Source organism: Bubalus bubalis, chromosome 8 (genome assembly GCF_019923935.1).
Source record: "Bubalus bubalis isolate 160015118507 breed Murrah chromosome 8, NDDB_SH_1, whole genome shotgun sequence".
In the NCBI taxonomy this organism is placed as follows: domain Eukaryota; kingdom Metazoa; phylum Chordata; class Mammalia; order Artiodactyla; family Bovidae; genus Bubalus; species Bubalus bubalis.
Window position 1 is genome coordinate 66,100,739 of NC_059164.1, and position 21,735 is coordinate 66,122,473.

At 44.0% G+C, this 21,735-nt stretch overlaps 1 protein-coding gene across 2 annotated transcripts in view; it reads right to left on the reverse strand.

Annotated features, from left to right (window-relative positions):
* Positions 1–11,967, reverse strand: part of WIPF3 (WAS/WASL interacting protein family member 3) — an 84,530-nt gene extending 72,563 nt beyond the window's left edge. Inside the window, exon 1 of one of the 2 annotated variants that reach the window (XM_025291248.3) lies at positions 11,543–11,966. The gene's annotated coding sequence lies outside the window, so the exon portion shown is untranslated. Of the gene's footprint in view, positions 1–11,542 lie in introns of both variants that reach the window. The other variant, XR_006552825.2, reaches the window with a different exon arrangement.
* Positions 11,968–21,735: the final 9,768 nt, after the last annotated feature.

A 21,735-nucleotide genomic window follows, 5' to 3' on the forward strand; every position in this document is an offset into this window, starting at 1 on the left:
GTTTAAAACTTTGAAAATAAAACAATGGAAACAATACTCAAGTAGACACTAAAAACTGGTACAGAATCCTCATACTTTGCTGCTGAAAATGTAAAATGGAGCAGCCACTTTGGAAGTGTTTGTAAGTTCCTCACAACATTAAACAGAATTATCATAAGATCAGCAACTGCACTCCAACGTATCTCCAAGAGAAATGAAAACATTTGCCTACACAAAAACTTATACATGAAAGTTTATAATAGCATTGCTTAATATAGTCAAAGTGTAGAAACAGCCCAACCATCAATCAACTTATGAGTGGATAAACAAAATGTAGTATGGCTGTCCTATTATTTAGCAATAAAAAGGAATGAAGTACTGATACATGCTATAGCACAGATAAACGCAAAAGACATTATGCTAAGAAGTCAATCATATACTGTATGATTCCATTCATATGAAATTTCAGAATGGGTAAATCCAAAAAAAATAAAAAATAGATTAGTAGTTGTCAGGGCTGAGGAGAAGGATATGGGAAGGGGCGTCTAATGGGTTTCTTTTGGGGATGATAAAAATGTTCTGGAATTAAGATGATGGTGTTAGTTGTGTGACTGTGTGAATATTCTAACAACCACTGAATTGAATACTTTAAAAGACTGAATTTTATTGTATATGAATTATATTGTAATAAGGCTGCTTTTTTTTTTTTAAGTCGTGCAGCATGATTAATATCAGGCAAAACAGAATCCAGGGCAAAAACATATTAATAGAAATATAAAGTGTTCTGGAAATATAAATGAAAAGATAATTAATTGCTTCCATGGCTTATGGACCATGAAAAGCATAAGAAACTTCTGAGACAGGTCTTTGGTAACTGGAGGGAGTGGGGAGGGGATGAGCAAAGCTTTGCCACGTAGGCATGTACAGGGTGAGTAGCAAACAGTTCCAGCGAGCGCGGTGCTCACAGAGCTAGGTTGTTCAGGAGTCTGAAGTTTATTTTCTTTTAACTTTTTAAAAAAGGAGACATGTTAGATGCAGCACGTTTTACACACAGCACCCTAGGGGACATTGTGGAAAATGAATTATAGGGGGAAGAAGTAGCAAGTAGGTAGATCAATCTGGGGATTCACACAAGGCAAGGATGGATATTTATTTGAATTAGAGTAACTGCAGTGGGATAGAGCCAAGGAGGATAAAAATTTGGATGTCTGGGATGGGTGGGGGGAGAAGGAAGAGCCTAGGATAACCCCACAGCTCCTTGTCAAGACAATCCAGTATTAATTAAAGAAGGCAGGAACAAATGTGTGGGTGTTGGGGGTGGTGCATAGGTGGGGAGAACTGAGTTTAATTTGAAGCATATGAGGTCCTTTTGGCAAATGGAAATTTGGATCTGAAATTTAGAAAAGAAGCAAGGCTGGTAACAGAGATTAAGGAAGCTACATAAGGCAGCTGGGTGTGTTTCATTCTCTAATGTTAATTGCATGAAACACTAAAAAAGTGTAACATTTTAAATTACTGAGTCACCTTTTGTAGTTTCTAATTAAGTCAAGGACATAATTAGACAGGCTAATAATGGAAGTTATGTCAAGTGGTTGATAATTCTAGTTACCTACTCAGTAACCATTTCCTCTTCTTCCTTAGAGCAACTGCCTTAGCTGGAGGAGGGTGGGGGTAGCAGTTGCAGTTTACCTAGCTGAAACTATTTGATTTCAGATTTTACATTTTAGAGCAGCACTGTGACGCCATTCTGACCAATGAGATGTAGCCAGAAGTAGCTGGGGAGGCCATCGCTTTCTATATAAAAAGGCAGTTCAGTTCAGTTCAATCACTCAGTCGTGTCCAACTCTTTGCAACCCCATGAATCGCAGCACACCAGGCCTCCCTGTCCATCACCTACTCCCGGAGTTCACTCAGACTCATATCCATCGAGTCAGTGATGCCATCCAGCCATCTCATCCTCTGGCGTCCCCTTCTCCTCCTGCCCCCAATCCCTCCCAGCATCAGAGTTTTTTCCAATGAGTCAACTCTTCGCATGAGGTGCCCAAAGTACTGCAGTTTCAGCTTTAGCATCATTCCTTCCAAAGAAATCCCAGGGCTGATCTCCTTCAGAATGGACTGGTTGGATCTCTTTGCAGTCCAAGGGACTCTCAAGAGTCTTCTCCAACATCACAGTTCAAAAGCATCAATTCTTCGGCACTCAGCTTTCTTCACAGTCCAACTCTCACATCCATACATGACCACAGGAAAAACCATAGCCTTGACTAGACGGACCTTTGTTGGCAAAGTAATGTCTCTGCTTTTCAATATGCTATCTAGGGTGGTCATAATTTTTCTCCCAAGGAGTAAGTGCCTTTTAATTTCATGGCTGCAGTCACCATCTGCAGTGATTTTGGAGCCCCCAAAATAAAGTCTGACACTGTTTCCACTGTTTCCCCATCTATTTCCCATGAAGTGAGGGACCAGATGCCATGATCTTTGTTTTCTGAATGTTGAGCTTTAAGCCAACTTTTTCACACTCCTCTTTCACCTTCATCAAGAGGCTTTTTAGTTCCTCTTCACTTTCTGCCATAAGGGTGGTGTCATCTGCATATCTGAGGTTATTGATATTTCTCCCGGCAATCTTGATTCCAGCTTGTGCTTCCTCCAGTCCAGCGTTTCTCATGATGTACTCTGCATATAAGTTAAATAAGCAGGGTGACAATATACAGCCTTGACGTACTCCTTTTCCTATTTGGAACCAGTCTGTTGTTCCATGTCCAGTTCTAACTATTGCTTCCTGACCTGCATACAAATTTCTCAAGAGGCAGGTCAGGTGGTCTGATATTTCCATCTCTTTCAGAATTTTCCACAGTTTGTTGTGATCCACACAGGCAAAGGCTTTGGCATAGTCAATAAAGCAGAAATAGATGTTTTTCTGGAACTCTCTTGCTTTTTCCATGATCCAGCGGATGTTGGCAATTTGATCTCTGGTTCCTCTGCCTTTTCTAAAACCAGCTTGAACAACTGGTTCAAGCTTGAAGTTCACGGTTCACATATTGCTGAAGGCTGGCTTGGAGAATTTTGAGCTTTACTTTACTAGCGTGTGAGATGAGCACAACTGTGAGGTAGTTTGAGCATTCTTTGGCATTGCCTTTCTTTGGGATTGGAATGAAAACTGACTTTTCCAGTCCTGTGGTCACTGCTGAATTTTGCAAATTTGCTGGCATATTGAGTGCAGCACTTTCACAGCATCATCTTTCAGAATTTGAAATAGCTCAACTGGAATTCCATCACCTCCACTAGCTTTGTTCGTAGTGATGCTTTCTAAGGCCCACTTGACTTCACATTCCAGGATGTCTGGCTCTAGGTCAGTGATCACACCATCGTGATTATCTGGGTCATGAAGATCTTTTTTGTACAGTTCTTCTGTGTATTCTTGCCACCTCTTCTTAATATCTTCTGCTTCTGTTATGTCCAAACCATTTCTGTCCTTTATCGAGCCCATCTTTGCATGAAATGTTCCCTTGGTATCTTTAATTTTCTTGAAGAGATCTCTAGTCTTTCCCATTCTGTTGTTTTCCTCTATTTCTTTGCATTGATCCCTGAGGAAGGCTTTCTTATCTCTTCTTGCTATTCTTTGGAACTCTGCATTCAGATGCTTATATCTTTCCTTTTCTCCTTTGCTTTTCACTTCTCTTCTTTTCATAGCTATTTGTAAGGCCTCCTCAGACAGCCATTTTGCTTTTTTTGCATTTCTTTTCCATGGGGATGGTCTTGATCCTTGTCTCCTGTACAATGTCACGAACCTCCATCCATAGTTCATCAGGCACTCTATCTATCAGATCTAGTCCCTTAAATCTATTTCTCACTTCCACTGTATAATCATAAGGGATTTGCTTTAGTGGTCATTCATTCATAGTGGTCATTCACCTGAATGGTCTAGTGGTTTTCCCTACTTTCTTCAATTTCAGTCTGAATTTGGCAATAAGGAGTTCATGATCTGAGCCACAGTCAGCTCCTGGTCTTGTTTATGTTGACTGTATACAGCTTCTCCATCTTTGGCTGCAAAGAATATAATCAATCTGATTTCGGTGTTGACCATCTGGTGATGTCCATGTGTAGAGTCTTCTCGAGCCTCCCTAATAGAAGGGCCCTCACTCTTTAGGTATTTATACCTTTCCTTTCTTCTTGCCTGGGGCTTCCCTGGTGGCTCAGACGGCCGAGAATCTGCCTGTAATACAGGAGACCCAGGTTCAATCCCTGGGTCGGGAAGTTCCCCTGGAGAAGGAAATGGCCAGCCACTAACTACAGTATTCATGACTGGAGATTTCCACGGACAGAGGAATCTGGCAGGCTAGAGTCCATGGGCTGCAAAGAGTTGGACGCAACTGAGCAACTAACATACACTTTCTTCTTGCCTAAAGATGTAAGCCTAGAGATATGGCAGCCATATTGTGACCATGAAGCAACTAGATTTCAGATGAGGTCTTACATGGTGAGGACAGTGAAGCAGGAAGATGGAAAGAGGCTGCTTCTCTTATCACTGTTTGAGCTCCATCTTCAGCCAAGACTGCAGCCATGAAATTAAAAGACGCTTGCTCCTTTGGAGAAAAGGTATGACCAACCTGCTGCTGCTGCTGCTAAGTCACTTCAGTCATGTCCAACTCTGTGCAACCCCGTAGACGGCAGCCCACCAGGCTCCCCCATCCCTGGGATTCTCCAGGCAAGAACACTGGAGTGGGTTGCCATTTCCTTCTCCAATGCATGCAAGTGAAAAGTGAAAGTGAAGTCGCTCTGTCGTGCCCGACTCTTAGCAACCCCATGGACTGCAGCCTACCAGGCTCCTCCATCCATGGGATTTTCCAGGCAAGAGTACCTTGCCTTCTCCATGACTAACCTAGACAGCATATTAAAAAGCAGAGACATTATTTTGCCAACCAAGGTCCATCTTGTCAAAGCTATGGTTTTTTTTCCCAGTAGTCATGTATGGATGTGAGAGTTGGACTATAAAGAAAGCTGAGCACCAAAGAACTGATGCTTTTGAACTGTGGTGTTGGAGAAGACTCTTGAGAGTCCCTTGGACTGCAAGGAGATCCAACCAGTCCATCCTAAAGAAAATCAGTCCTGAATATTCATTGGAAGGACTGATGCAGAAGCTGAAATTCCAACACTTTGATCACCTGATGTGAAGAACTGACTCACTGGTAAAGACCCTGATGCTGGGAAAGATTGAAGGTGGGAGGAGAATGGGATGACAGAGGATGAGATGGTTGGATGGCATCACCGGCTCGATGGACATGAGTTTGAGTAAACTCTGGGAGTTGGTGATGGATAGGGAGGCCTGGCATGCTGCAGTCCATGGGGTCGCAAAGAGTCAGATATGACTGAGCAACTAACTGAACTGAACTGATCAGCCCTGGACTGCATTTCTTGGGAGTCTATTTCTACAAGACACACTTGTATCTGTTTAAGCCAGATTCTCATGTGTGCATTGCTTTTTGTTTTGTTCGTCTTGGCAGCTGAATGTAATCCTAATAAAATCATATTTGGGCTAATATATACATTAATGTATACATTACATATATATAAAACATGAGACTAAAAAGAGATGTCCATTATTTCAAGTACTAATAAAAAAGTTTAAAAATCAAATATCCCTTATTCTTTCTACCAAGAGGTACTAAGTGTCTAAAGGGGCCTAAAAGATAGTACAGAGTACTGGATATTTATTTTTCTAACAGTAGCTAAAGGGAGATTATGGGATTACTAGTATTAAGAAAATTCATGAACCCATCTATTAATGAGTATACATGTATGATGACACCTTTGGACTGTTTTCTGGATAAAGTAAACTGATCTGGTTCATTTATATAGCTTCTATCAGAACAAATGTTCTTAAAGATAGGACTGTTCACCTGATTCTCACAAGAACTATAATGTTTGGAAGAAAGAATCTTTCTACTCTCCCAGGAACTCAGTAAGCACAGCTAAGAAAACAGTATATCCCCCAACCCCTGTACTCTGGCCCTTCACAGAAGAGCTTCTATAGGGTTGTGCTCTGGGAGTATGTCTCCAGAACTGCAGTCAGTAACATTCTAGGAAACACTTATTATTACCTTCCACCACAAAATTTCCATTGTCTTCATGGTAGGAACCATGTTGAAGACTTAGGTCTCTGTGGCAACAGAGACTGCTTTGAGGACTTGCCAGAAGAAAGCCATCCCAAGTTCCAGGACCAGGAAAAGCTGTGTAACTAATCTCTTGTTATCTCATGGTCACTGTGGATCAGGTAACTATTTGTGTTTCCCTCTTTGTTTTGGCTACTGGGAAGCTCTGACAAATGTTTAATTCTATCTCCAGAAACTACACCAAACCTTAAACTCATCTCTAGAAATTACCTGCACCTTATAACATAATCTTGTTCACTAAACTACCTCTAATTTTATCTTTTTCAAAATAATTTTATTTATTTAGTTTTGGCTGTGCTGGGTCTTCCTTGTTGTGTGGGCTTTTTTCCAGTTGCAGTACAGGGACTTCTCATTGCAGTGGCTTCTCCGTGAGCTCTGGGGCCCGTGGGCTCAGTAGTTGCGGCTTCTGGGCTCCAGAGCACAGGCTCAGTATTTGTGGCACATGGATTAGTTGCTCCATGGCATGTGGAATCTTCCCGGATCTGGGATCGAACCCATGTCTCCTGCATTCTCGGGTGAGTTCTTTACCACTGAGCCACCAAGGAAGCCCCCTTCTAATTTTACGTTGCTTTTTAATCTGTGTGTTCTCTTTACCGCTGTTTCATTATCTATTAATCTTTTGTTGTTAACTCCTCTAATGCTTTATGGAACGAAGAGCATTTCAGGCAAAAATTTTTTAAAACATCAGATGATAATGATAATAATAATAATAGCTAATTTATTGGCCGTTGCTATGAACCAAGCACTGTCTTAGGCTTAACTTAGGTTATTTACCCTAAATAGGAGATAAGTAATATTATTACTAGGTCCGCTTTACAGATGAAAAAACTGAGACACAGACAGGTGAAGTAATTTGTCCAATGTCATATAACCAAGTGATGAATGCAAGATTCAAGCCCAGATATTTTGAATTACAAACATTTTACAAAAGAAGAAATAATAATGTTTAATTTCTAAAAGAAGCAGAGGCATTCTGGTCTTACAGGCTGAGCTTAACATCCTTCAGCTTCAAGGAGATGTCAGTTGTACACTCATGCCTGATGATCCATATTTACAGAGAGGAATGAGACGTTAAAAGTCAAAAGGACAGCTAATCAAAATTGGCTTTTGGTCTTTAAATATGAATATACCCATTCATTCACTCACTCATTCACTATCCATTACCTGCCACCAATGATGCAGGTGCTGGGAAGAGATGAAGCAGACATAGTTCCTGCCCTCCAGGACTGCAGGAGCAATAAAGGAGAGTCAGACAGGTAAAGGACATCTTGGACTTATGAGTTGGCTGATAGAACCAGAGCAGGGCATGGCATGATCATTCCCAGAGCTGTTTAGCTCTTGGCCCCTGTGTCCATCTGATAATGGGAGTGCATGAGAGCTCAGTCGCTCAGTTGTGTCCAACTCTTTGTGACCCCATAGATTGTAGCTCACCAGGCTTCTCTGTCCATGGGATTTTCCAGGCAAGAATACTGGAGTGGGTTTCCATTTCCTCCTTCAGGGGATAGTCCTAACTCAGGGATTGAACCGGTGTCTCCTACGTTTCCTTAATTTCCTGCATTGGCAGGTGGAGTCTTTACCACTGGGAAGCCTGATAATGGGACTAGAAAGAATCAGCTCCCTTACAGGGCCATTGGATTGATTTCATATGTAGAAAGCTCTTAGCCTAGCCAGGCACAAAAGCCTCCAGTACAAGGCAGGCTTTGGCTCTTAAGGCATAGTGGATGGCAGCCTGGGCATCTTGCTCTGACACACACCTGCACTCATTTGGACACAAGTTCTCACAAGCTCTCTACTGCCCCCTCCTAGCTACTCCCCAGCACCGAAAGGCTTACAGTCCATAGACAGGCCTGGCACTTCCTTTCTGCCTGCTGCCATCTCACATTCAGTGTCTCGCTGAAGTACATCACCCACACAGGATGAATATTCCTTCAAGATGCACTTGAAAATCTTGCACAGTGTCTGGACCACATAATGCTCCCCTAGCATTTTTGCCACATTTGCTCTGCATCACTTATCTCTTTGGCACTTCAGCAAGGCAGTTCACCACACGATTCCCCTGCTGCAAAATGGATCGGGTTCCTGCTTGGGCAGGTCCAAGGAAAGACCCAACTAGAATTGCAAAGGGCAAGTTTCAAGTGCACTCTTGGCTGAAGTCAGTGAGAAAACATATGTGCTGCACCTGCTCAGCATCAGCTGAGAATCGTCTGTCTCTTCGGTTTTGTGCTATGGCTAAATAAGAAGCAATTAATCACTTTCTCACCAACCCTAACTCATATTTAATAGTTCCCTCTCAAAGTCTGTTTTGTCATGCTCTCAGCAGAGTCAGTCAAACACTACGATTCCCTTCTAAATATTCCCGCAGCCAGATGGCAGGAACACTAATTGTGACATGGCAAAACTCGCCTAAAGATAACTTTGTGATGCATAATCACGCTGGATGGCACACGGCAAAGCAGATTCATCCAGATACCTCTTTAGCTGCCCGACTTAATCCAACTTCTCCAAACCAAAACTTTCCAGTTCCAAAAGCAAGACACATTCAACACTGCAATGTGGTATTAGCTGGTAAAATGAACACGATTCTGCTCCTCTGGGTTCTGCATTTTAGGCAGAAGTATAAAATCACTAGAAGAACACATCTGAGGACACGTTTCTCAAGATCATTCTCTAGATAAAATGTTCCTGTACTCTCAAGTTTCAAATATTTCCGCACTAAGTGTGAGTATGTTTATAACACGTTTGCTGGAAAACAAATTTCCGTCCTTCTGCTGAGTTATTTTTGTGGGTTTTTTTTTTAAACTTACGAATTAATAAACATATATTTATAAATTCTAGACTGTAAGGAAGTTGACTGTTCTTCCCTAGTGACAATCCTACATGTTTTTTTCTAGAGTGAATTATGTTTTGGTTTTCAGATCTTTTCCAGGTTGTATTGTTTATTCTTTGTGTGTATTTAACTGACTTTCAAAATCACAACCTGTACTTTATGATTTTTGAACAATAAATCCTGAAAACAGTGTTGCCAGGCTAGCCCAGCTGGCTTTCTCCTGTTCCTAAAACTGTACGTTCTTAGATACACACACACTTCCTCCATCCCGTCTGCTGCTGGCTAGCTTCAGTTGGTGACATGATCTCACACTCACAATTATATGAAAACAACAGCAACTCCTGGAAAGGAACCAAAAGGGGGCCCGGCGGGAAGCCAGCCTTCAAGTCTCTGTCACCCTGATAGCTCTGCCCTGATTCAAGTGCCTGAAAATTGCCTATCTGTGGTTGCATGTATAGAATTCAAGATCTGTGTACCCAGGTTCTCGACCCTCCACTCCCCCGAGTAAAGTATTTAACCTCTGTGACCTTTTATTTTCTCCTCCATAAAAAAGGCACAATAACAATATTGCCCTTAAAGAACTGTGAGTCATATGAGGTCGTTCATGTAAAGGCATTTGGTGAGGCACTCTGCAGTCTGTATTTCATTTCCCATTATGGCTAAACTTTCTTTGCTCCCTGTCCCTTTTATTATTATTATTATTCATTAATTTTTCTGATTTAGTTTTTGTGGTTTTTAAATGTATCTCTAAAATGCATTAAGTGGAAAACTACCCCAGTCTGTGTGCTACCACAGTGAGTGGATTTTTAGCATTAAATTCTTATTTATTTTTTATTGAGGTAAAACATAAATCAAGTGTGTAAGTCAAGAGCTTCCCTGGTGGCTCAGACGGTAAAGAATCTGCTTGCAGTGTAGGAGACCCAGGTTCAATCCCTGGCTTGGGAAGATCCCCTGAAGAAGGGCATGGCAGCCCACTCCAGTATTCTTGCCTGGAGAATTCCATGGACAGAGGAGCCTGGCGGGCTGCAGTCCATGGGGTCGCAGAGTCCAACAGACTGCGTGACTTTCACTTTTCATAAGTCAAGTGCATAAATCTCACAGAAATAATTTTACAAATATCTAAATGTGTGCCCCTGTGTTATCACTACTTAGGTCAAGGTGGGGAGCATATCCAGCACCTCTGAACCCTCCATCCCTTTCTGTCTAGGCCATTATCAGGCCCAAAGGCTGCCCCTTATTTATGCTTCATCCCCATGGATAGCTTTGCTAAAGTTAAAAAAAAAAAAAAGTTTTTTTTCCAGGGAAGGCTGGAGTCCCTGCGATAATGACTATTGCTGACCACAACAAATGCACGACCAATCTTCCCTCTAAAGAGATAAAAGATTATGGAAAGGAGGAGAGAGGCACAAACTTGCTAAATCACATAGATCATGCAAAACAAAGCCCTCATTTTGCAGCCAGTGACCCCCAAGCTCGGAGAGGCGAAGTGACAGCCCATCTTCCCGCTACAGAGTAACTTTCTTTCCAAGTAGAGCCCATTACAAAGCACTCCGAGCTTCGGGGATGGGGATGCTATCCGCGCATCCCAAAGCATCAGGACGGCTCCCCCAGCCTCTCCCTACAGAACTTCTTTCCAGGGAGCAGAGCGCACTGGGGCCCCACGCGGCCCCCGCTCCCGTCGCAGGCACACCCACGCGGCTGGCAAGCCATGCTCAGAAGGCTCTGTTCCTGAGAGCCTGTGCCCGCTGCCCACGAGGACAGGGCTGGGCTCCCCATACGCCAGCCCCAACCCGGAGATCCGGAGTGGCCTCTTCTCCAGCCCTGCTCCCCCAACCCCGCTCCTTCTCGCCTCCGGTGTGTATTGAGGGAGGGTGCAATAGACTCTGCCACCTTCTCCCTGGTTCCTCCAAAGGAGATTTTAAAACCCATGTGTGGACAAACCTAAATCGCTGGAGCACACACTACTGACTTCAGGGGCTTGGAGATGAGCACTGGGAAGGGAGTTCAGAGACTAAAGGAGTCACCACGAGCTGAGTGACCTTGCGCGAGTCACTTCCCATCTCCGAGATTGATTTCCTCATCCGGGGCTTCTATCAATATATCCCCCAAGCCACCTTCAGTTCGGCAATTTCCTAGTTGTTCTTTACTCATCCCGGCTCATCCCGCGATAGCCCCTTCCCCAGCGAGACCCCAGCCTTTTGTTCCGGGGGTGAAGCGGGGAAGGGAGGAAGGGAGAGCTTGGCGACTAGGCCGGGGCGGCCTTGGCGCCTGGGGCCGCTCCCTGGAGAGTCGGGTCGGGGGAAGACAACCAGACAACCCCGGGGTGACCTCCTTCCCTCCGCGGTCCCGTTACAGCCCGGCCCGGGAGTCACCGCGCGGCGGGCAGCGAGCAAGGGGCTCCAGGGCAGCGCAGCGCCTCGGGCGGGGAGCCCCGGACACGAGCATGCGCGCAGCACCCCTGGCCCCGCCGGGGATTCACTCAGCCCCGGGACGGGCCCGAGCGCCCGCCGCGACAGCTTATCCCCTTTCCCTCCAGCGCGGACCCCGGCACGCGTGCGGAAGCCGCTACCTGCCGCCAGCCGTGCGGAGGACAGGACAGGACTCGTCTCTGGCCGGCTTCCCCGCCGCCGCTGCCGCCGCCGCCTCTAGGCTCCGGGCTCCGTCCCGCAGCACCCGTGCTTCAGGCGGCGCCGCTGCGGCCGCGCTGCACCGGGTGCTGAGCTCGGTGAGCGTCGCTCCCTCCCGGCCGCCAGCTCTGGGGCTGCCGGGACGCGGAGGCGGGGCCGCCGCCCCCACCTGCTCCGCCGGCTCCTGCCCTGAAGTCGCCGCCGCCCAGCGCGCAGGGACGCGGCCCGGGCAGGCGGGGTCGCTCTGGAACCCGGGAGGCGGGTCCCAGCCACCGGGCGCGCCTCTCCCTGAAGGAGAGGAGTTCCAAGTCTAAGCTGGGAAGAGAGTGGGCCCCAAGGCTGGAGTTCCCCAGATACGAGCGACACCTGGCCCAGTACCGCCAGACTGCGGACATTCCACTCCTTTATCAGTTTATTCCAAAATATTTTGAACCTCTCCTGTGGTCCAGGCGGCGTCATAAGCAGTGGGGACAAAAGAGAGAACAAGATCATCTTGTTCCCGGAGTTCACGGTCTAGAAAGGGAAACAACTAATGGACAGATATACTGCAGAACCTAGAGGGAGTGGTCTCAGAGGGGTCCTTGATCCAGACTTGGGGGGTCAGGGGAAGTCTCCTCGAGATGCCGATGGCTAAGAGAATTGAAGGATGAGCATGAAGTGGCCGGTTGGAGTGACCTGGGGAGGTAGATTGACCCAAGTGGAGCCGACTGTGTTTGCAAACTGAAGTGTTTGAGGAGCCGAAAGAACGGGATGACAAGTAAAACCCTTGTCACACTTGACTTCAGGCCCCTGGGAAGACACAGAAAGTTTGTGTCTGAGGTGGGATGCTTCATTGGTTGGTGAGCACTTGAAGTCTCCCACATCCTGTGCTTTTCTGCTAGTGGAGGAACTAAGAGACTCATGGACCATTCACTGCGCTGCCTCTAAACATCTATGAACCAGGCACTCTGCCGGGTCCTTGGATGTGCTGCTGAAGGAGGCAGAAAGGAGCTACTAGTCTGGAGTGGAGGAGAGACCTGTACTCAGCACTGTGTCAACACTTGGATCAGGTGCACGGGAACACAGGTGAAACAGCAGTTAGTGCTGGGAGGCAGGAGGATCTCACACAGGGATGGCAGCTTGTCTACAGGTTCAGATTCTGTAGTGGCTGCTGTCAAAGTATGTTCCCCCAAGCAGTCCCTAACTGGTTTCTTAATTACTAGTGTTTACAGGCTGACAATGTGTAGGCTTATATTTAGAGCAAGGATAAATAATTCACTTCTCATGCCTTCCCTGTGTTGTCAAGAACAACTTCCCTGTGTTTGATTTAGGTGAAGAAGATGTAGTGAGTGGAAGCCAATAGGTACTTGCTTCCCACCTGTTTGTCTTGTGTGACTCCTATCTTTCCTGCTTTAGAACCATAATAAATAGGCAAGAAGACATTTCCGTGAGCCCAGAGTTCCTACAAGGTCTTCTGCTGAATGGTCCAAGTAATAGCTAGTCAAATGTAAAGGCTGTTATCTTAAAGGACAGGTATGGCTTGGATCAAATAATTATTGGAAAAGTATTGGAAAGGGTGAGGAAATTGTGAGTGAGGAAAATATTTGGAAAGTGGGGACATTTGGGCTGAAAGCTTCAGGTCCCCACTGTTCCCCATCCATGTAAAGTGACTGTGCCATTGCTGTCTTGTTTTAATGGACATTCGAGAAAGATCCATTTCCCCCTGGTTCCACCATAACTACAGTCATAGCTACAGGACAGCACTAGGTATGCCGGGTGGATGAAGCAGGCATACCTCAGAGATGTTGCAAGTTCAGTTCATGACCACGGCAGTAAAGCCAGTATTGCAATAAAACGAATCACGTGAACGTTTGGTTTCCAACATATAAAAATTATGTTTACACTATACTATATTAAGTATGCAATAGCATTATATCTAAAAAAGCACACAGCTTACTTTAAAAAGAAAACGTTATTGCAAAAGAATTGCTAAGCATCATCTGATAATGCAAGGTTGCCAAACCATAAATCTGTAAAGAATGCAATATCTTCGAAATGAGTCACCTGCCCAGTAGCCAAACCACTCTCCCTTTCCAGAAATTAACATTACTGAGGATTATGATTGTGGTCCAAGACTACTGGGGCAGTCCCATTCCTGATTTTACAGTCTTTCTTGCAGCTAAGGAAGTCATTGACCAAGTTCTGGCAAATGAGTTGAAAGAGGGTGTTGACTGGGGGTCGTTGAGAAATCTTTTGCTGACTCTGACCTTCTGTTCCCCATGTTCCCGAAGCCTTGAATGCAAATGAGATGGCTAGTGATGCTGCAACTAGAATACAACATGGGCATGTTGTAATCAAGAGAATGAAGATGAGGCCAAAAAAGCCAATAGAATCAGGATGTCACAGGATGACAGACTGGAAAATAGGGTCAGTGTGTATGGTACTGCTGGGCATTCAAATGAAATCCAGCAACAGCCCATCTCTGAGCATTTTATTATGTGAGAAAAACAGTCCCTGGGACTAAGTTTTCTATTCCTTGTGGCCAAATGTATTTCTAACTGATACTGCTGCTGCTGCTAAGTCGCTTCAGTTGTGTCCGACTCTGTGTGACCCCATAGATGGCAGCCCACCAGGCTCCCTCGTCCCTGGGATTCTCCAGGCAAGAACACTGGAGTGGGTTGCCATTTCCTTCTCCAATGCAGGAAAGTGAAAAGTGAAAGTGAAGTCGCTCAGTTGTGTCCAACTCTTAGCGACCTCATGGACTGCAGCCTACCAGGCTCCTCCATCCATGGGATTTTCCAGGCAAGAGTACTGGAGTGGGGTGCCATTGCCTTCTCCGCTAACTGATACTATGGCCTGGTAAAGGACAGACATCTCTTTTCCTGCTCACCAAATGCCTGCAATAACTCACCTTTCACACCTTCTACTTGTAAACTTATATTTATGTCTGCCATGACTTACTGAGCTCTTTAGGAGAACAGCATTATATAAATTGTAAATGTTTTGTACCTATATCCACATCATTTCATCAAGTATTTATACAGCAGCTATTAGATGGTGATAATGTACTGTTTCTGGGGGTGCTAAAATGGATCCACAGCTCTTCCTCCAGGGAGCTAACAGCTTAGTAGAGGATATAAGCTCATAAACTGACTTTTATAGTTCCCTGGATAGAGGTAATACAGAAGAAATGATGAATACTGCCTGATGGGAGGGAAAGGGAAATAGTAACACCTGAACTGGGCTTCCATGAATGAACTGGAGTGTCCCATCAGAAACCAGGGAAAGGAAACCATTTCAGAAAACAGAAAGTCTGAAAGAGCTTGGTGGACCAGGAGCCTCAAATTCCACATGTCTGAAATTGAATGCATGGTTTTCCTACTAAACCTGACCCATTCTTGGTTTTGCCCATCTCCCCATCCATCCAGCCCAGCCGCCTGGCAACTCATTAATTCACTTTCCCTTGTAGTACATCCCCTTGCTGAATCTCAGCTCTTGGCCCCATTTGGTTCTACCCTTCTGCACCAATACCACCTGATACCAGAGCCCACTGCCTCTCTCCAGGACCTCCACAGTAGCCTCTTAGCTGGTTGTTCTTCAACATTCTGCTTCTCCCTGCCAAACCAGTCTTCATAGTGGCCAGAGATGAAACTTGAAGCTGATCCTCCTGCTATCTGTAATTTAGTGATTTTGCTTTCTCTGACGATAACTGAGCACCTAAGCACAGCACTGATGATAACAGAGATCCTGAGCTTTATCTGAAGGCACTCACACTTTCCAACACAATTTGCTCAGCCCTCTGCCTCCATCTCTTTACTCCAGTCATGTTAGCCTACTTTCAGATCCTTGAATTGGTAATGTTCTTTATTGTCACAAGCCCTTTGCACATGCTTTTCCATCTTTGAAGAAAACATTCCCCAAATGAACTTCTCCTCATTTTTCAGATCTCATCTAAACTCAGCCATCACCTCTCTGGAACTTGACAAGGTCAGCTTCCACAGTAAGAACTCATAATCCCATGTAACTTTCTATTGCATCATTTATGCAGATATAATGATGCCATTATTGATTCAATGATTTGATTAACATCTGTCTCCCAGACCAGACCATGGTATCTGTGACCTCAGGAACTATCTCAGTTCCCACTGTATCCTTATTTCACAGCACCGAGAGTAGAACATAGTAGGCATGTATTTGTTAAGTTATGAAAGAAATGAACCAACGAGGGTTGGAGTCTTGAACTGTTTATTTGGGAGTCTATATATTTTAAAACGTTTAATATCAACTTTACCGAGAAGTAATTTATATATGCTAAAATACACTCATTGTAAAAGCCAACAAATATGTACCCTGATGTAACCACTACACTAATCAACATATGCTAATGCTAAGTCACTTCAGTCGTGTCCGACTCTGTGCGACCCCATAGACGGCAGCCCACCAGGCTCCCTCATCCCTGGGATTCTCCAGGCAAGAACACTGGAGTGGGCTGCCATTTCCTTCTCCAATGCATGAAAGTGAAAAGTGAAAGTGAAGTCGCTCAGTCGTGTCTGACTGTTAGCGACCCCATGGACTGCAGCCTACCAGGCTCCTCCATCCATGGGATTTTCCAGGCAAGAGTACTGGAGTGGAGTGCCATTGCCTATAGACTATTTCAAATACCTGAAAAAGTTCCCTTAGGCCCCCTTTGCAGCCAGTCCCTACCCCCAGTCCCAGGAAATCACAGAACTATTAATATTGATTAGTTTTGTCTTTCTTTTCTAGAGCTTTGTATATTGAACATACATGATGTATTCTTTTGTGTCTGACTTTTTTCTTTGCTCAGCATAATGTATTTGACCTTCATCTGTGTGTAATTTGTTCCTATTTATTGCTGGTTAGTATTTCACTGTACTATGGATATGCCAGTATTTGTTTATCCATTCACCTGTTGGTGGACATTTGGGTCAATTCCAGTTTTAGAATGTTACAAATAAGTTGGCTTTGAATGTTTATAAGTTTTTGTATATAAATGTTTTTATTTCCTTTGGGTAAATAATTAAGAGTATAGTTTTAAGAATCATAAATGTTTAAAGATAAAACCTTTGAAGCACTATGAAAAACTACTTCACACCCAATACCATAATTTGTAAAAAAGTAAAACAGCAAGATGTGGAGAAGTTGGAACCCTCATACATTGGTGGTAGGAATGTAAAATGGTGCAGGTGTTGTGGAAAACAGTTTGATGTTTCCTCAAAAAGTTAAACATGGAATTACCATATGATCAAGAAATTCCAGTTCTAGGCATATACTGAAAAGAGTGGAACACAGGAGTTCAAATAAAACTTGTACCTGAATGTTCATAGCAGCATGGTCCACAATAGCCACAGGGTGTAAATAACCCAAATGTCCACCAACAGATGAACAGGTAAGCAAAATGCCATATATCCATATAATGGAATATAATTTGACAGTGAAAAGAAATGAAATACTGATAGGTACTACAATATAAATGAGTCTTGAAAATATTAGGCTAAGGGAAAAAAGCAGATACAAAATGTCAGGAAGCATTTAACAGGAGGCTTCCTGTGTGCTGTTTTGGATCTGTCAGGAATTCTCTGCTCCTTATTAATTCCTGAATATTCAGGAATTAAGAGGAGAGGCAAGCCTCTCCCGGGACTGAGGAATCCAGGCATTTCCTTCATTAGCGTTTCTATATGGTGATAAGTACCCTCTTCCTTCTTGTGAACCATGCGGTAAAAGTGATTGTTTAAAAATCTCTCTCTTTAATATGGATTGCCTATGTTTTGTAAGTCTGGAATTTTAATCTTTATCTTTGCTGAGAATAACTACTTTGTAAGACAGTATATATGCCCACACCATGTTGATTAAAACACCTTTGCTCCATCAGAGCTCTGGTCCCCGTGTCTCTCTCTCTCTCTCTCTCTCTTTCTCAGGCTGATCCCCTGGAGTGCAGAGGCTCTCTGAGTTCACTTTCCTGCCTGGGCTTCTAAGACCCTCTTGAGAAGGTGCTCTGCACCTTCACCCCATCGAGAGGGCACCTGAGGCCTCCGTGAACAGAGCAAGCCCTGTGCAGGGGCTTTATTGGCTTTCTGTGTAAACCAAGGAATATCAGCCTCTTTCTCTCCTTTACTTTCTTATCGTCGACTCCGGACCACCAAGTTCTGGTCCATTAAAGGACCTCAACAACAAAAGACCACATACTGTTTAATTCCATTTATGTGAAATATCCAGAATAGGCAAATCCATGGAGCCAGAAAGAAGTGGTTTCCAGGGTTTGATGAGAGGGGTGAACAGGGAATAACTGCTTATGTGACCAGGGTTTCCATCTAGGGGATAAAAATGTTCTGGAACCCAATAGTTGTAATGATTGTACAATTATGAATGTACTTAATGCCACTGAATGTTATACTTTAACATGGTTAAAAGAGTAAATTTTATGCTATGTATATTTTACCACAATAATAATGATGATGATAAGATACAACTTTAGAGTGTGTGAAAGTCTTGGGCAGTGGTTCCCATCTCTGTAAAGCCTGCTTCACCACCCCATGCATCACAAGCCCAGTTTGGCTGAGAGAGGGGCTACCTGTCAGGTAGAATTCAGCCAAGAGTCTTCTTTGCAAGTTTCTGCACAGGGAGGAGGCTCCACCTTGGTGAGAGTAAGAGTTGAAAGGCATCACTTTCCATTGCTTAACATCAGGCTGGGGCTGACTCCGGCAGGTGCCTAGATGGCTGAGAAAGGACTTCATGAGCACAGCGCATGAAAGAGAGCAGGCAGTTCTATTTAAACAGCAGCACTGTTCCAAAGAGTGACTAAGGGAAAATAGTTCTCTACCTGTAGCTGCAGTTTAATCCCTTCATGCTGCCTCCCCACATTCCACTGTTCTTCCAGAATGTGCTGCGAACACCAAAAGGTTGAAGTCTACCTTCTTTGCTTCTAGAGTAAGAAGAGAGGAAGGTAGAGTCCCATGGTGAACACAGGGTTTTACTGAACAGGCAGAGAAAGAGGAGCCAACCTATGAAGGTGGAGGGAGAGAAGGAAAGAGAGAGGAAAGAGCCTGGAGAGAAGGGTGTGCAGAAATCAAGGAAAGCCAAGACATGGCTGAGAGTGTCGTGCTGCACAGAGGTCCCACACAAGGGCCAAGAAGTGTGACAATGGGAGATCCTCAGTTACCCCAGCAATTGCAATTCCAGTGCAGCAGGACAAGCAGAGCCTGAGTTAGCGGGTGGAAGGATAAGTGGCTGAGGGAGTGTGGACCATACACTCCCTTGAGTGTACACTGTTTTTTCAAAAACTTTGACCAAGAAGAGGAGAGAGAGAAATAATTAAATATTGAAAAGAAGAAACAATTCAGGGAGAGTAGAGACTCTATCATATTGTAGGTTAAGAGAAAAGACCCAACAGAGAAAAGGGTTTCAAGATTTAGGAAAGCGTGGGAATTGAAAATGGAAGACGGATTTTTCTGAAATACCTGTGTAGAGCCATTCTTTAAGAAACTGAGAAAGGATTTGCTGTACAATAATTTTTACAAAGTTTTCAAAACCTTTCATTCTTCTAAGTAAATAATATAAAGCAGTATTAAAAAACTTTGATCTCAGAGACAAAAGATGTGGGTTCAAGCTATTATCAACTAGCTGTGTGGTGTTCACTAATTCAATAGCTTGTTAGATCTTCAAAATCTTAATTCTTTCATCTACGAAAGGGGGCAGTAGTTTCTGCCATGTCTCAGAGCTGTTATCTAATACCAAGTGGTGAATTCCATGAAATTCATAAAAGCATTTTGTTGTACTACGAGGACCACAGAAAGGTGAAGGACTTTACCTGTTTTACTGTACTATATTTTAAATTAATCTGCAGTCACTGGAAATACCAACTAAAAGATAATTATTTAAAATGAGAAATGTTACTGATAACCGTTATCATCTTTACAAACTTCCTTATGCTATTTCAAATTATTTCCCTTTATCCACAAAAAAGTCACCTTCGTTTACACTTTGGGTAAAACGGACAGACAGTGTGGTAAAGGAAGAAAGGGGTAAAGACCTTGTGGATCCACTCCTCACTTCTGTCCACGTCTGTCACACTTCTGTGAAGATTAGTTTTCTTCATCTGGCTTTTCTTCGCTCTTTTGTAGCCAATATGGTCCCTTACCCTAAAGGAAAACTCTGTTTTCAACTTCTTTGTTGAAATTAGCATCTGGGTTATAGTAATTACAATTTCCCAAGGACTTTCCTCAGTGTTATTATAATGATCAGCCTACCAAGCTGAGAGTTTGGTCACCATATTTTATATGATAAATGGAAGCTCAGAAGTTAATGGGCATATGAAAGTCTCAGGGCTGGTAAGGAGTACGATTGTGAATGGAAACCAATCCTAGGCCACAGGATTCTCAGGTCACTTCCCATACAGTGCCTGGTGTAGAACACATTCCCTGAATGCATGGCTAGGTGAATGGCTCATTCCTTTTCCAGTTTAGTTGTGCCTTATGCAACTACCCGATTCATGGTAAAAGCCATCATGCCGTACTGGAAGCCCTGTAAAATAGATTTTATCCTCTTCTGGAATTACTTCTTCTTCTTTTGGCTGCATTGGGCAGCATGCAGAACTTCCCTGACCAGGGACTGAACTCATGTCCCCTGCAGTGGAAGCAGAGTCTTAACCACTAGACCACCAGGGAGGTCCATGGGATTACTTACTTCTGTTAATGGCACTAACACTCACCGATTCTTTGAGGCCAGAAACCTGGGTCATTCTTCCTTTCTCCCTAATCACCACCACCACCACCACCACCTGATCCATCACAGAACCATGCCCATTCTGCTTTCCCGACACCTTCTTTACCTGGTCATTCCCTTCTATCGCCGCTCGAGTTTAGAGCTGGCCCACTGCCATTATCTCCAAACCAGTGTCTCTGGCTCCAGTGTTCTCCCAGTTCCTCCCAACTGTTTCTCCTCTGTATCCACAGCGATCTTCAGAAAGTGAAAATTTAAATATCTAATTTGCCTGCTTAAAATCCTTCAATTGTTCTTGTTTGCTTTGGAGGTAAAGCCTAAATAAGTTAGTATTACATATGAAGTGCTGCAGAATTCACCCCTCCCACATCATCTCCCATTTCTCACCTCCCCTCTCCATATTACACACTGTGCCAGCTGTCCCAAAGGACTTGGAACCCCTTGGATTCACCCTATGCTTTCCTGATTCTGCCCTCCCCCAAGCCATTTTCTTGTCTTGGAATACGTTTTTCCTCCTTGTTACCTGGAGAACTCCTCCTTATCCTTCATGTCTGCTACTGCTAAGTCACTTCAGTTATGTCCGACTCTGTGCGACCCCATAGAGGGCAGCCCACCAGGCTCCCCCGTCTGCTCCCTTACTCTAGGGAAGCTTTCTGAATCCTCTGGGTAGACCAGGGGCCCCTCTTCTGAATACTTAACGCTCTCTTCCTCTACTTGAACGGTAGCACTTAGAGAATGTTGTCATAGCTATTGATTTATTTGCCAATACCCTTAAGGGCAGAAGTGGTGTCATTGTCCCAAGACCACCAACACCTAGCACATTCGGTGTCATATAACAGGTCAGTACTCAGTAAATGTTTAAATGAGTAACTAATTAACAAAAAAATCTAGCCCTCTTTTTTCATCTGTCCAGGAAAAATTATGTAACCAAAGGACAACAACTTAGAAGTGACAAGTCTGCTAAAGTAGATGTTTTCTTTCTGTTTTTGGTGATAAAGAACTCTGGCTACACCTGCCATGGTGTGAAACTATGAGGCAGTTTGGAACAAAATGATAGAATAAGAAAGACAGTTCTGAACAATTCTTGGGTCAGACCTCAACTTTATGGCTTTGTTATTCTGTTTCAAATGGTGCAAACTTTTGAACAAGAGCCACATACATTTCAAGTGTTAAAAAAAGGTAGCCCAAGGTTAAATAAATGCACTTTAATAATTTCTGCCCTTTTGGGTAGGCCGTGTTTGTACTGCCAAAACAGAGACAAGGGTGAGCAAGAGTTGTTTGTTCCTGAAAGCCCTGGGGTTCTGCATGCTAAGATGATAGCGAGGGCTGGTATGTGACATGGTATTAAATTGCTACTTAATGGCAACAAAGGAGAGTGACAGCTTCTCTGTCTGAAAGGTCAGTCAAGCAGGCGACACAA